At 35.2% G+C, this 14,456-nt stretch overlaps 1 pseudogene; it reads right to left on the bottom strand.

The window, feature by feature from the left end:
* Window positions 1-782: 782 nt before the first annotated feature.
* On the bottom strand, window positions 783-2,953 carry LOC144424583 (uncharacterized; annotated as a pseudogene).
* Window positions 2,954-14,456: the final 11,503 nt, after the last annotated feature.

The following is a 14,456-nucleotide window of genomic DNA, read 5'->3' on the forward strand; positions in this document are numbered from 1 at the left end:
TTAAATTATTATTTACAACTCGGGCTGGGCATTTTCGAAACACTGGCGTTTCGAAATCAAAACGAAATTTTGGCTTCGAAACGAAACACACGTTTGACACAAACAGTATAACATGGCACCACCGTAACCCATTAAATTTAATGTAAAACAACACATATTTTCCAGGATTAGGCAAGGTAGGCAAAAGCCTTAAGACCTCAACATCAACTTTTAAAATATTAGTCATTTTTGGTTGTTTTCAGACTTTAAATGCTTGTTTCAAAAATTTCGAGTTGCTTAAAATAGTGCTTCTAAGGTAAATTTACTCTCAGATCCACCTAGATAATTGGAGTTCTATGCTATAGTATTTTACGCATTCATTCGAAAAAATATATGATTGTACAGCGTAATATGGTACCATAATTTGTAGTATATTCTGCATATTCATTTACTTTTCCAAAATCCAGGAACATAGGAATTCGCCTTCAATAATATTATTAAACATTACACTTACAGTATTCTTGAGTTGTGGTACATTTTGGCAAGCTCGGAAAAAAAACAACTAGGCACCCAGTGAACTGTTTCAAATTCTACACTAAAATCAAAGTCCCCATTAAAGACATACGCACTTTTCAACACAGCTAATTTTTGCTAACAATTTTGGCTGTTTATCGTCAACGTGACTGAATTCCGCGACAATTACCTTTATACACAGATATTGGCTGTTGTGCTACTACTACTGTGGGCAATAATTTTTATTTTGCTTACGGATCTATACTATACGTCAGTTCAGAAAACGCAATTGGTATAACTCGATCATCGTCATAATCAAATGAGTGGACCCGATTCACACATTTCCATCCGCTAATGACGGAGATTCAAGCGGTATAATGTTCAAGCCTAGGGTTACCATATTCGAAAGCGAATTTTTAGCTTTTATGGCGTCATAACCGCATATTTGACCCATGCGAGGTGCAGTCTGCCGAATTATAAAGTATGTAGGACTACTTGGAAATATAAAATTCGCATTTTAAACGGATTTTCTTTTCGGTGGACCTATTCTTGAGCAGATATATTGCAGCAAGTTGCATAATGGTTGCACAATTTAAAAAAAAATTGAAAGTCGGGAAGGGGGAGCAGGTTGTGCACTGTTGCCCTAAATATAGCTACGGACCGTCATTGAAAAAAATCTCAACTTTATTCTCGAATAATAATGACGATTAGGTTGTGCCGAACAGGGAAAACGAAAATTACATGCTTAGACAAAATTGAAGACACGATTGTAAGTCAAGTTACTACAAATTTACTCTTCTGACCATGCATATTTTTCTAAAGAACTAATTCTCCTCAATAGGGCCTTGTCTGATTTTAAAAATGAAAAAAATTCACTACAGCGCATATTTTTGAAATTATATTGAACAGTCAATATGCCTTTCATGGTTGCAACGCTCAGCTTGTTTCTCTATTTAGTCCACTGACTTTGCATCAGGGAAAAGACTCTCTACATTGGCATTGTGGCATGTAACAGCAAAGAAAAACTGTACAATTCTTAAAATTTCTGAGTGGCATGTGATGTTCGTAGACTGATCGAAATATTTGCACCTTCTTATGCGTTGGCAGTTTAATAAATTCTTTTTCCTGTACGTAACTTTACACAAACTGCCTCAAGTTACAGATTTGGTCAAAGCACTTTGCATCGTCCACATCAACCCCTTTGCCAATCAGATATTCCAGGCAAGGCTCTACATCCTTCCAACTTGGTATCTCGTTCAAGGTCATCCATTTGAAACAAGTAAACTCTTCCATTGGTTTCATCCATTTACACAGGTACCCGAGGCATCTCTCATAGAGGTTTGCAAGTTCGGAAAAAAAATTATTACATTCATCTTCATATCCCTCTTCTCTTTTTTTATTTAAAAGCCTTTTAACCGTCAAGGACATAAAGCTTTCATTCTTCCTTTCCACAAGCACCTTATGAACCAGCTCCAAATTTTCTAGCACTTCTGCGACGGAATTGTTTTCTCTCTCAACCACTTGAATACGTCCATGAAACACGGACATCAGTGAGTGCATATGCCAAAGGTATAACTCGCTTATTTCATTCTCAAAGAACCGTTTAATAATTATTGGTGGATGTTCTTGTGACAAAAAGTAGGACTTCAGGGGTGAAAACATTTCTAACAATTTTGAAATTCCAAGAAACAAGGAGAGCCAGCGATGAGAGAGAAGTCTCTTGTATTCACAATTTGCAAATTCACAGTATTCTTTCAGTTGTTCAGTTTTAACTGTGTAAATAGAAAAATATTGATATATCTTATTGATATTATTTTCAAAATCGATGTTCATTTTTTCAGCCCCATGATAAATACAATTAATCAAAACGTGTTCTAGGCAGCCAACCCCAATCAATGACGGGTTTAACATTTTCTTTAACTTTGCAAACACATTGTTTCCTTGGTCATTACGCCAAAGTCCTCCAAACATAGTAGTGCAGTTGTCTCCTGTAAATGACACACATTTTTTCAAACGCATAATTTTTTCTAATGTGTCTTTTATATAAGTGGCGATTGTGTCGGCAGTCTCGTTTGCCTTGTTTGTAAACTCAATCAATTTTGATTGCAAACCACCATTCCTCCAGTCAAAATATTGAATGATTGTAGGAAATAATTTCAGTTCATTGTGATTGCTGCCATCTGTTGCAACGCCAAATTACGCGATATCGTTTTCTTCAAAACTTTTCAGAACATCATCAATAAAATATTGCGCAAGAACGCTAGTAACAACTTTTGATGTCTTTGTGCGGCCGCTAATGAACTTCTTCGCTACATTAGAATCAGGGAAAATCTTTTTAAATAAAGCAGATGTACAGTCCATGGACAAAAACTGCCTCATAATCATTCCTGCCTTTTCTAAAACATGGATGTTTTTCTTGCATCTCGTTAGTTAATGGGCACTTTCTTTTAAAATTAGCCATTTGAAATAATATCTTCTTACAATAAATACAACCCAACTAAAAATACATAATCTAAAAAAAAAAGTAATTTACCATCAGACTAACTGAACCAAAAGGCTATAGGGACTATCACTTTCGATCCCGAATTCCACAAGTAAAGCTTTGTGGTATAAAACTTTTGTATTCAGCTAACTTAATAAGGGACTAGCACTAGTTGCTATCAAATACACTTGCAGCTGCTCAACGAAACGGCTAAAAAGTCAGATAATAATAATCAGAAATAAACGATAGATAACTGTGTCAAGTAACGACCAAATAAGATATCAGTCCGTCAATCCAGGCTAAGCCAATCAATCAACAATACTTAGCAAAGCTACTCAGTATAATCCAGGCAATAAACGCAGCCAGTCAGCAGTAAAAATTCAGTATCAAAAATTTACTAGGCTTCCTCCTCTATGGCATTTTACGTTAATTTCTGAATATATGTGCGAAATCGCCTGCTTTTATAGATGGAATGTTCTAGTAACTTTCGCAGCATGTGATCTATATCTAACCAATTCATATTCAGCACAACGGTCAATAGGTTCAAGAAAGTTCCAAGTCAGGGGTTCTCAACCTTTTTCCTGTCAAGTTTTTTCTGTCAACGCGAACCCCCGGTAATCAGACACCGAACAAAGTTATGATATATTGACTAACAATTTGTTGCAACAACAATTCATTGACCTTATGTAACTAAATTAAATCTTTGTGTTGATATTATTGCCCTTGTCGCCTGCCAATCTAATGAATTCTTAAAAACTCCCCCTAGTTCCAATAACCATAATCACTTTCTCCAATGCTCGCAGTACGCTGTCTTTAGAGATTGCACAGTTTGCCTACAAAGCCGTGAATTTCACATTGTTGCGTCACAATCAAAACAACGCAAGATCAGAAAAAATAAACGTTTCAATTGGCATCTATTTTCAATGGGCACGCATTTTCCTCTTGTAGTAATGAAGGATATTAATAAACAATGTTCTGCATTAGCAGTGTTCACAGTACGATTGCAGATGCAGTAAAATTACGGACATTTGAGCATTTTAAAATTTAACCCTAAATTCCGGACATGTCCGGAATTTTCCGGATAGTATGGCAACCCTATTCATGCCAGCTCTGCTTGAAATATTTCATGTCGACTGTTTTGATTTTATTTTCTTTATAAATTAATACCACCAATTTGAACGGAACAATAATATAATCAATGACGCCTGTCAAACAATAAAATCCGCGATAGATCTAAAAAAATAATTAAGAGCTATTTCATACGCTGTAAATTGCAAGAAAGGCAAAAAATTTCGTTATGCTTGGTCACTATCGAAAATAAGGATGAAAACGAATAATTACGACACAATTTGATTTTAGATTTATTGCCCCGGTAACCCAGACTAATTCTTGACTATGTTGAAATATGCGATAATAATTGTAAAGAATTTTCAATCAAAAACATCCTTGACGTGTTATAAGTACTTCAAGTCGGCGCTGACCTAAATCCTTTCGGGGTCGTCAGTTATTTATTGCAGCGTCGCTAAGAGCGTCTTCGTTACGATAAAACATAAAATGAAATATTTGAAAAATGTTTTCAATCGAAACGCGAACGGCGGCGCTAGGGCGTATCCACGAAGTTCAATATTCTTATAAACATTAAAAACGATGTTCGAAGCTCGCAATATTTGAAAAAATTCGGATATTAAATTCGAATTGGACTTCCCTGAATGATACCTTGACTAATTTCATATTGATTTTGTTATGACGTCATAATGACCGTTTCGAAAGTCGAAACACCGGCGTTTCGACATATCAGTGTCTCGAAACAGTGTTTCGCCCAGCCCTATTTACAACATATTGATAATCGCGATTCAAATTAAATCCTAGCTCTGCAGATAGGTTACATTACCAAGTATTTCATTGAAAACTATTTTATATATTAAAAGTATTTCGGTTGAATAAATTATCGAAATACTTTTATTGTTTGCTGAACCTAATCATTCATTGTGAAAATAGGATGATCAATTTCATCCCTGTCATGATAATTGTGGATATAATGAAGTCAAAATAAAACATTCTTAGTCTGTTGATCATAAATCATAATTTTTTTAATTCCGCTATAATTTTGAAATATAGTTTTATTATTGTTTCCCCAAATAATTATTCGAGTTTAATCAAATCTTTCTGTTAAAACTATTAAATACTGGTCCTACTTGGCTGCAAGTTCAAAAAAATAAATATAATTTAAACCTCACAGATTAATCACTTCATGAACTGTTATTTATGCACCTAGGAACACGAGGAGTAAAGTGTGATGGAGTCATTGATTGCAAATACGACGCAAATGAAGAAGAATGCGGGGATTGTGCAAACAAACCAGCATTCTGCTCTCGACTCACATGGTAAGTGAAGTTCAATATTCTAGAATTTCTAGATCCACCAACTATGTAGTGTAAAATTACAAAATCTTCAATGCTCCTAAAGAAGGGCTGAAATCTGGCCAAAATAGATTCAGATATAGTGATAGACTATGCCTATAGTGAAGCAGTGACGCAATTTAGATAGTGATCATATGCACTTGAACAAGAAGTTTTAAATTGATATTACGTGCGTCCGCCGAGTATTGTTTCGATTTCATTTGTTATATTTTCGAGTTTATTCATCAGCCATTATATAGTATACTAGCTTCACAGTGAGTGTGGCCTAACGCCTAATTGCAAACTTGATTCATTAATTTATGAAACAGTTTGTTATCTGCATCACAAAAAAGGGAATATTTGGTGTAAACCAGGGGTCGGCAACTTACGACTCGCAGGCGAGTTCCGGCCCGCAGAGTAACATTATCCCGCCTGCAACGCTCTACTGAATTGAAGCGACAAAACGGCGGTTTTGGCGATGAATAAATTATATAACTTGCGCTCAAGGTGTAGATTTCATTCTTTACGTAACAGGATTTATTGTGGATCTCGTGTAGACTAATATATATTATAATCTAACAATTAAATGAACAACTACTCGTTTAACAATTTAATTATGATTCGACAAATCGCAACACGCAAAAAAGTTGATGCTGAAAGCAGGAGTTTAATGGCGTAGAAAATATTCAAATCGAGCTTTTTGAGATGCAATGCAGTGAGAAAATAAAATTCATATTTTATTTGAGAGTTGTTTCACTGCTTGATATTTATAAAAAGTATCTTCTTGAAGAAAATAGCTATCCGAATTTGACAAACAATGCAAAAAAAATCACATCGATGTTTGGAAGTGCATACGCGTGCCAGCAATTATTTTCGAAAATGAATATTACAAAGAACAAGCTGAGAACTCGGATTTTTGATGCCCATTTAGAAAATTTCTAGTCTTGGTTTCATCCAGTGCGCCACCTGATGTAGAAAAGCTATCAAGCATAATGCAACAACACGTGTCACATTAAATGTCATCTGTAATTTTTTTTTAATTTGACCGAGTTGAGTTAACGAATTGTCACAGACTTCGCAGACATAAATTAGTGATAAACTGCCCCGGTTTGATTCGTAATTTTACGGTCTTGCGAATTTGTCAAATTAGAGCTGATCTTGAAACACTGACTCCAATTCAGCACAGTGCAGCAATAAATCACAGGGTATACCATTCATTATTGTATGCTGTAGTACAATAAATTCTTGATCTTTTACATCATTAAAATCCGGGAATAGTCGAGTGACGGTAATTTAAGAATGTTTAAGAAGATACATAGCGCTCTGAATTAACTGTGTTCCAACTGCAGGGATTTGTGTATAGTTCCCAGTGGAAATCCAATACTGTGTCCTGTAGGCACGCGAACTTTTGGGTATTTCCACAGTCTAAAATAGCGTTTTAGTCGCGGTTCCCAGAATAAAATGTAAGGTGTTCTTTGTTGTGAATTGACTCCTTTTATTATCTTTTGCGTTTTGTGGCCAACGATCGCATATTAAATCGTTTTTCATACTGGACGCACTATTTCGAGCGTTAAATAAAGACTGGTCGTTTGCGTCGTCGAGGCACATGGCGTACAGGTGCAATGGAATACTTGTCATAAAAGAAGAACTTGCAAAATCCTATTTTAAGGACGTCATATATAAAAAAAATAAGCTCATTACACTCATTAATACAAGCGGCTGTTTTAGCAAAAAAATCATCCGTCTTCCAAAAAATGAAATCGAAAATCACCCTGGCTTCGCCGCTTATTTGAGGTGGATAATCCTCATTTGATTGGCTGCGTTTGCCAACAAGTTTTCTTTATTATTGTATGTAAATAATGGCAACTTTTATTAGATTCTATTAATTTAAATGATTTTAATCAATTAATTTCCAACGAGGTCTTGTGGGTCTCTCGGCATCTAGCTTAGAGTCATCTATATCAATTCAATGCGTATTTCGTCACGGCGACTCATATTTGTAAATGACGCGATGTTATAACCAGCGATATATACATTATCTATAATAACAGCATGTCGATTTAAGACAAACGATAAATAACGATGTTGTTTTATGATACCTTACAAAATTTGAATTATCGCCGCGGCAGTTGATGATAGGAGAGCTATTTACCAGGCTTGTCCATGAGAATGGGATTCCCATGGGAAACGTCCCATGGGATGGGATGGGATGGGACAACACAAATTTGTAATTTCCATGGGACACGTGGGAAATTTTTAAGTCACCCATTTCTACATAAGATTACGTTTTGTGCACGTATAAAATTATCATTAGGTCTTATTGTCTTCAACGGTGCAGTTTAACTTTTAACATGGTAGTGAAGTAACGTGGGATCACGACAGTACGCTTGATTGGGCTGGGATATAAAAGCCAAACTTACGCGGGAACCATTGTTACGTCATAGTTTCGCTTCTAGCATTTAAACAAGGAAGACGAATTATAGTCTACCGGTACGGAGGAGAGTTAAATCTGAATTGTTGAGCTGGGTTTGATAAAAAGTGCTGTGGAGCAGTTATAGCCAACACCCTAAAATGAGCAATCAAAAATATGAGTTTCAAAATCTATCTAATAGTGTGGTTTCCAAGATGTTAAGTGATAAAAAATGCCACTTGATTGATGTTCCAAAAGAACATGTAACGTCTTCAACTGTCAATGTTAAAGCGGTGGAAATATCTGATGGTATTTTGGCACCATTTCTTTGCTGCGCAAAGTGCAAAACTCTATACAGTTGGTATAAGTTGATCAATGGAAAATGGGTTAATCAAAGTGGTTACGGAGTTGCAATAGAGCATAGCATAAAATGTGGTTCTTCTGGCGCGTCTAAGGATATCAAAAGATATTTTGATGCCAAGCAGCAGGAAGTACAATAACCACCAGCAGCAATGGCGAATACGTGGCAAAAAACAGTTGTTGAACTACTTACATCACATTCAACAGTATCTATTTCGGCTGGGTGTGACATTCTATGTGATGCTGCTAGCTTTATCGCAAGATCTACTCATGCTGCAAACAAGGTATATAATTACACAATATCACGACAAACAGTGTCTCGTTCTATTCTGAAACAAAGAAAATTAGCAAATCTCAATTTCAGAAATTGTTTCAAAATATGGCACAAGATCCAGAGTGTGCAATTTCAGGAATAGTTGATTTTTGGTCTGCTAGAAAACATATCTGTTGCCATGCGGTGGAATTATTGCCTGTGGACTAGATCAGAATTGGAAATGGTTTACTTTTCCTCTAACTAATATTAATATTGATAATAGTGAATCTCATACTGCGAAATTTACACACAGCTTTTTTTTACGTGAATTTCTTGCGGAATCTACCACTTTCTCCAGTCCATTATTTGTGTGTACGGATAATGCAGCAACCATGAAGGCCGCGTTTGATGGACGGTTTGATACCGATATATAAATTCATCGATCTGGTTGTACTGAGCACAGGTTATCAACATGCGTTACCGATAGCTTCAGAGTGGGCGTGATTTTTGAACTGGACCAATTCATGTGCCAACTTTCATATATCGAAACATATTACAGTACACGTCAGTCAAAGGCATCACATCTCCCGTTTTCTATCCCCCCAAAATCTGCAACAAGGGAATGGCGATAATATTACCGACGTTTCAATGCCCATTTGAAAAATTACTCACATTACTGTAATGAAGATGATGAGGAATTTCTGAATCACATTCCGAGTTTTGCTCAGATTAAAGGAATGCTTTTTATACATGAGAAATTTAAAACCTTTTTTGACAAATTAGAAATTGATGGTGCTACATCTCATTTAATTTTGCTGTTATACTTCATCCTAGACTATCAGTTGTACAAAGTTATTGTTGATATTGACAAAGAAACTTCCAGCAACATGGTAACGAAATATTGTGAGAACTTTCACAGTATTATTGGGGAGAAACTTTGGCCAAATTGCGGCAGTTCTCTGGCAGTTACTGCTGCATTCCTCACTGGAGTTGATATTTCAGCAAGAATAGAAGACATGGTCAAGTCAGTTACTCAGAAGAAAAGTGATGTAAACATCTCTAAATGGGCCAATGGCTGGGTTGCTTTTTCTAAGTCTCTTATTCCAACTGTTATTTCATTCCTGAGTGATTTGAATCTTTCTTCTGGATCGTCTGGTGAATGTGACGTAGCAGGAATTGTGGAACAAAAACCAAAAAGTGATTTCGACTTAATTTTTGACCCTGTACCTAAGAAAGCACTTAAATATGATGGCCCGATAAATAACAATAATCTTGAGATTGAAGTCAACCTGTTTCAAAAATTACGGCAACCAAATTCCCACCCTATGGATTACTGGAAAAACGAACACAAATTCTCATTATTGAAAACTGGAGCAAAAATTGTTTTGGCCGTACCGGTATCATCTGCTTCTGTAGAGCGTTTGTTCAGTGCGGCCGGGCTGTTTCTGACTAAACTTCGACAACGAATGTTACCTTCTTGGGTTATCAACTCCGTCTGCATCAAAAATGAAAATAAACGAAAAAGTTCAGGTCTCCAAATTAGCAGAATTGTTAGTCGATGAACAGGAAATTAATGATTTGTTGAATGATGAGGAAAGTGACTTAGAAATAGCATAAAAGTGCCATTGTGGGACACGTAGTGGACCTATGGATCGTTTTATTATGTAGTTGCTTTCTTTTTGTTGCTTTAGTTCTCATCGTTGTAATTTTCCTGCCTATCGTTATGAACAAAAAAACGTTTATATTTTTAATTAATTACTGGACCAATTTCGAAATTTTCAATCTTTGATTGCATTTTTGCGACAAGGCTTGTAGCTTTCGTTTGTTTGTCTTAAATTTTCACTGAATCCTATAAGACCTGATATTTCATTCAAAATTTCAATTTTTCTTCAGAAAACCGTATGATTTTCTTGGAACTGATGGTAAAACATTTGGTTATGTACTTCGTGTCCATATATATGAGCATAGCTCTCTTGTTGGTTATATAAAAGTTGTGAATGTTTCAAGTTGAAAAAGGCAACAATCTTTGTCGTTTTGCATGTTTCTTTGTACATGCGGCCCTATTTCGTGGACGTTTTATTGATCGTTTTATTATGTTGTTGTTGTTTTTACTGTTGATATAGTTCTCATTGTTAGAATTTTTCTGTCTATAGTTACAAACGTTTATTTTTTCAATTAATTACGGGTAAATTTCGAAATTTTCAATAATAAATTTTGCCGTTTAATATGTCTCTTTGTACATGTATCCCTATATTTAGTACACGTTGAGCCTAAATTTAACGATTTTCTTTGAATTGTATTTTCAATGGGAATCGCATGGGATGGGATGGGACAAGCCTAAATTGCTGTGGAATGGGATGGGACAGAAAAATGTGTACCATGGACAAGCCTGCTATTTACCGTTCAAGACGCATATCAGGATAATGTCAAACCTACTTTTTTATAAAAAAATTTAAAACAAGAAATCACTTCACAAAGACTTCAAATATACATATATTTTCATTTATAAAGCTTGCCACTCACTGAGCGCGCTAGTGCAATGTATTCGTCACTCTTAATCTTTATTTTCACCCCTGCTCTTGTACTATGATCATAATAATAAAGTAACAGTGGAAACAAAACTGTTGAAGATCTCTTTCTACAAGTTCGTGAGTGCCTTCTGGCTTAAAAATGTCTCAGCAAAGATATTTAGACTCACGCAATTCTGTTCAGAATAAACAAAAGAAATTCCTATTTACATTGTCTTTTGGAAGTGTCCCGAAGTATTGGTCACAATCTGAACAACCCTAACGTGGTACACATACTATGTTCAAGTTGTGCGCCATATTGGTACGAATACTTCGGGAGCACCCTTAAGATGCACCCAGGAAACATCTCACATAAAAAAAAAACGTGTTCTTGCTAAAAAGGTTCAAACTAAAGTAACTCTTGTGAGAAATTGCTGCTAATTCGTTTCCAGTACAGGATTGCAAATAAGGCATCAAAATAAGATTTTGCAACACTTAGCTCTGCAGTCAATTTCTTTGCTTCGTTTCAATTAAAGCTAGTGCTTAAAAAGTTTTTTTGTACAAGTAACTGTTTTAATATTCGGACAACAGTTTGATTGCTCGATTACTTAGTGATGGGTATTCGTTATCAAGAAAGCTCAATAATTGTGACAGTGATTCTTTCATAAAAATCTGGACTGCAGACTAGATCAGGTTCATCATATTTTGTTGCGCGTCCCGTGACCACCTGCAGACTCCCAAAAAGTTTATATCTTGCTGAATGCCAAGGCAAAGCTGTGGAATATTTGACTGTTTTCTGGAATAAACACAGAAATATTCAAAACCTTTATTTGGGTGATAATATTAATGACAAAAAGCATACAAAACGGAAAAAGCACGCACGCTGTATTTCTTGTTTCGGAATCTTGGAAAATTTGACGAATCGTTTTCGCGAAGAATCGGAACCGAAAAATGTGCCTACTCGGCGCTATGACGTCGCCGGCCGATCACCGCACTTATCAAACAGTAATATGACGGCGGAACAAAAATTGCGTTTCAATCAGACGTAACTTCGACTTTTTGGCTTTGATAAAGCGATTGAGACTTCAAAAAATCAACACCACTCGCGGACTGGCGGTTGAGAACCACTGTGTTGAACAAATGCAACGCAGCTTATCGATGTTCTCAAGCACGAGATGCTATTATATATTATTTTTCTACATCGCAGTGCAATATGTTCAGAATAGTTTTTGAGCAGCTTAATTAGCTTATTTGGTAACCTATAGAATGTACGGCCTATATGACGTATAAATTATTGGAACTGACATATGCGATGTACGTTTAGTTGAACTCTTTCTCTGTAGGTTATTTTTCTTGATGTTGTACAATTTCGGATTCACTTTTTTCAGCGAAATGCTCTAATAAATATTCTAGGAAATTACGAAATGTAAATAATCTTTCTTCTTACAATTTCAAGTTATTATTCATAACAGTAGCGTAGCGATCATCAGAATTATTGATATTTGACGATAAGGATGACGATCGCTTGAAATGTTTGAGATCGCATTTAAAGGGATACACAATTTTCTCGATTATTCGAGACCGTTCTTACACTGATTATTCATGTAAAACACGGTCATTCAACATATCACATGGGAAATTATTCGCTATTTTGCACGTTATGTTGAAATATCATATTTAGAATGTTCTTGAATATTCTCCAATATTTATGACTTAGGAATTATTTTTAGTCTTGATGTCATTATTTCCAAAATTATTGGGTAATTTGTTACACATTCCGGAGACCACATGCGAAATATTTAAACAAGACATACTAAAAATAACCGATAATTGTATAAGTCTCAAAATCCCTTGAAATATAATGATGAATTCGAAATTATTATGAAATTAATGCTCAAATGTCCAAATTTAACCTCTCAAAATAACATTGTAATTTGTTTGAAAACTATCGGATGTAAACAACAAGTTAAAAACTGTTTGATGTAAATAAGACTCAAAAGTGGCAAGATAACGGGCACAATTTCTTTAACTTATGTCACTTAAACCGCAATTGAAAGAATTATATACAATTAAAAAGACAACAAAACTTGATTGTCATTTTAAATAGCAATTGATAGGTTTATATACAAGAAATAAAACCATAAACGTTACTTGCGGCTGATTGTAATAACTTGAATACAAAATCAAGATGGGGGTTGAAAATTGATAAAGACACGACGAGGGGTAGCAATTTAGCTACATATAGTGTTGTATTTGTTTTTGGAGTGTAAAAATGTGTGGAACAAGTGAGAGTAATGTATTACGTATTACCTTCCTCTCACTCACACGACTTTAAATTTGTTTGTGAATTTTAAGATTATATTCATTTAGGCATTACCGAAATTTATAAAAAATTAATTAACAATCTTCAATCTTAATTTTTTTTTTGTGATAGCAATTAGAGGGATTGTGAGAAAAATTTGTTTATACTAACCGGACTGTATTTTGAACAACAAATAGGCAAAAAATGGAGAAATTACGGTGGCGGGGAAGTGGGCACTGCAATAAAATGGGCAAGAATGAAACATTAAAAATTAGGCGAATATATATATAAGACACTGAAAATTACGAGAAAACTACGGCAAAAGTATATAAGACACTGAAAGTCGGTCGAACAAAAAAGGCGAGAATGAGACATAAAAATGGTGGGAAATTAGTACTGCAATATTTTCTTGATTACGTATGACACAGTAAACCAACGAAAAAATAAATCGAAAAACTGGCGAAAAATAGACGTTGAATTGACGAAAAATTGCCACTCCATTTGGTGGAAATTGGGCACTTCAATATTTTCTTGGTGTTTAGATCAAATCATAAGCCTAGTTGGCTGCTCGACTGAGCTTCTTTCTCTGTTACGTGTCAATGTTTGCGCGTTACCAGCTTGACTTTTTCATCTGAAAAACATCCTTTAGACCCCATTTGGTCATCCTCATGGGTGCCTCTGGGCGCATTGTTACAATTTTTGACCTAGTTGGTCTGTATTTACCCATGTCGGGTTGAAATAGCGCATTGTTGCAATTTTGCGACCTAGTTGGTCTATATTTGCCCCATGTCGAGCTGAAATAGCGCATTGATGCAATTTTGCAACCTAGTTGGTCTATATTTGCCCGATGTCGGGTTGAGGTAGCGCATTTTTTTTTGTTTTGTTATGCCAGCTTCGGGCTTTTTCGGAGAATATAACGTTTTTCGTCTAATTTTTGTTAAGTCGAGCGTGGAGCTCATTCAATCACTGAATTTACTTTCAAGGGCATTTTAGTAATAACGAAATCTATCCAATCAAAAAGGGGTTTTTAATTCCCGCCAAGCTTTCAGTTATTATAAATCTCTCGAAAGTCATTTAAAGTTTAAACATTCAAATTCTTCTACCATTAATTCATCAAAATTGAAAGCCAAATTGTAACATCATATATATACAAATGGAAAAATACTATATCTTAGAAATAGAGTGAATATGAAAAAGAGTGAATATAAAAAAACTTAAAATTAAACAACATGATGAAGTACGTTTCTAAAC

This window comes from Styela clava, chromosome 6, assembly GCF_964204865.1.
Source record: "Styela clava chromosome 6, kaStyClav1.hap1.2, whole genome shotgun sequence".
In the NCBI taxonomy this organism is placed as follows: domain Eukaryota; kingdom Metazoa; phylum Chordata; class Ascidiacea; order Stolidobranchia; family Styelidae; genus Styela; species Styela clava.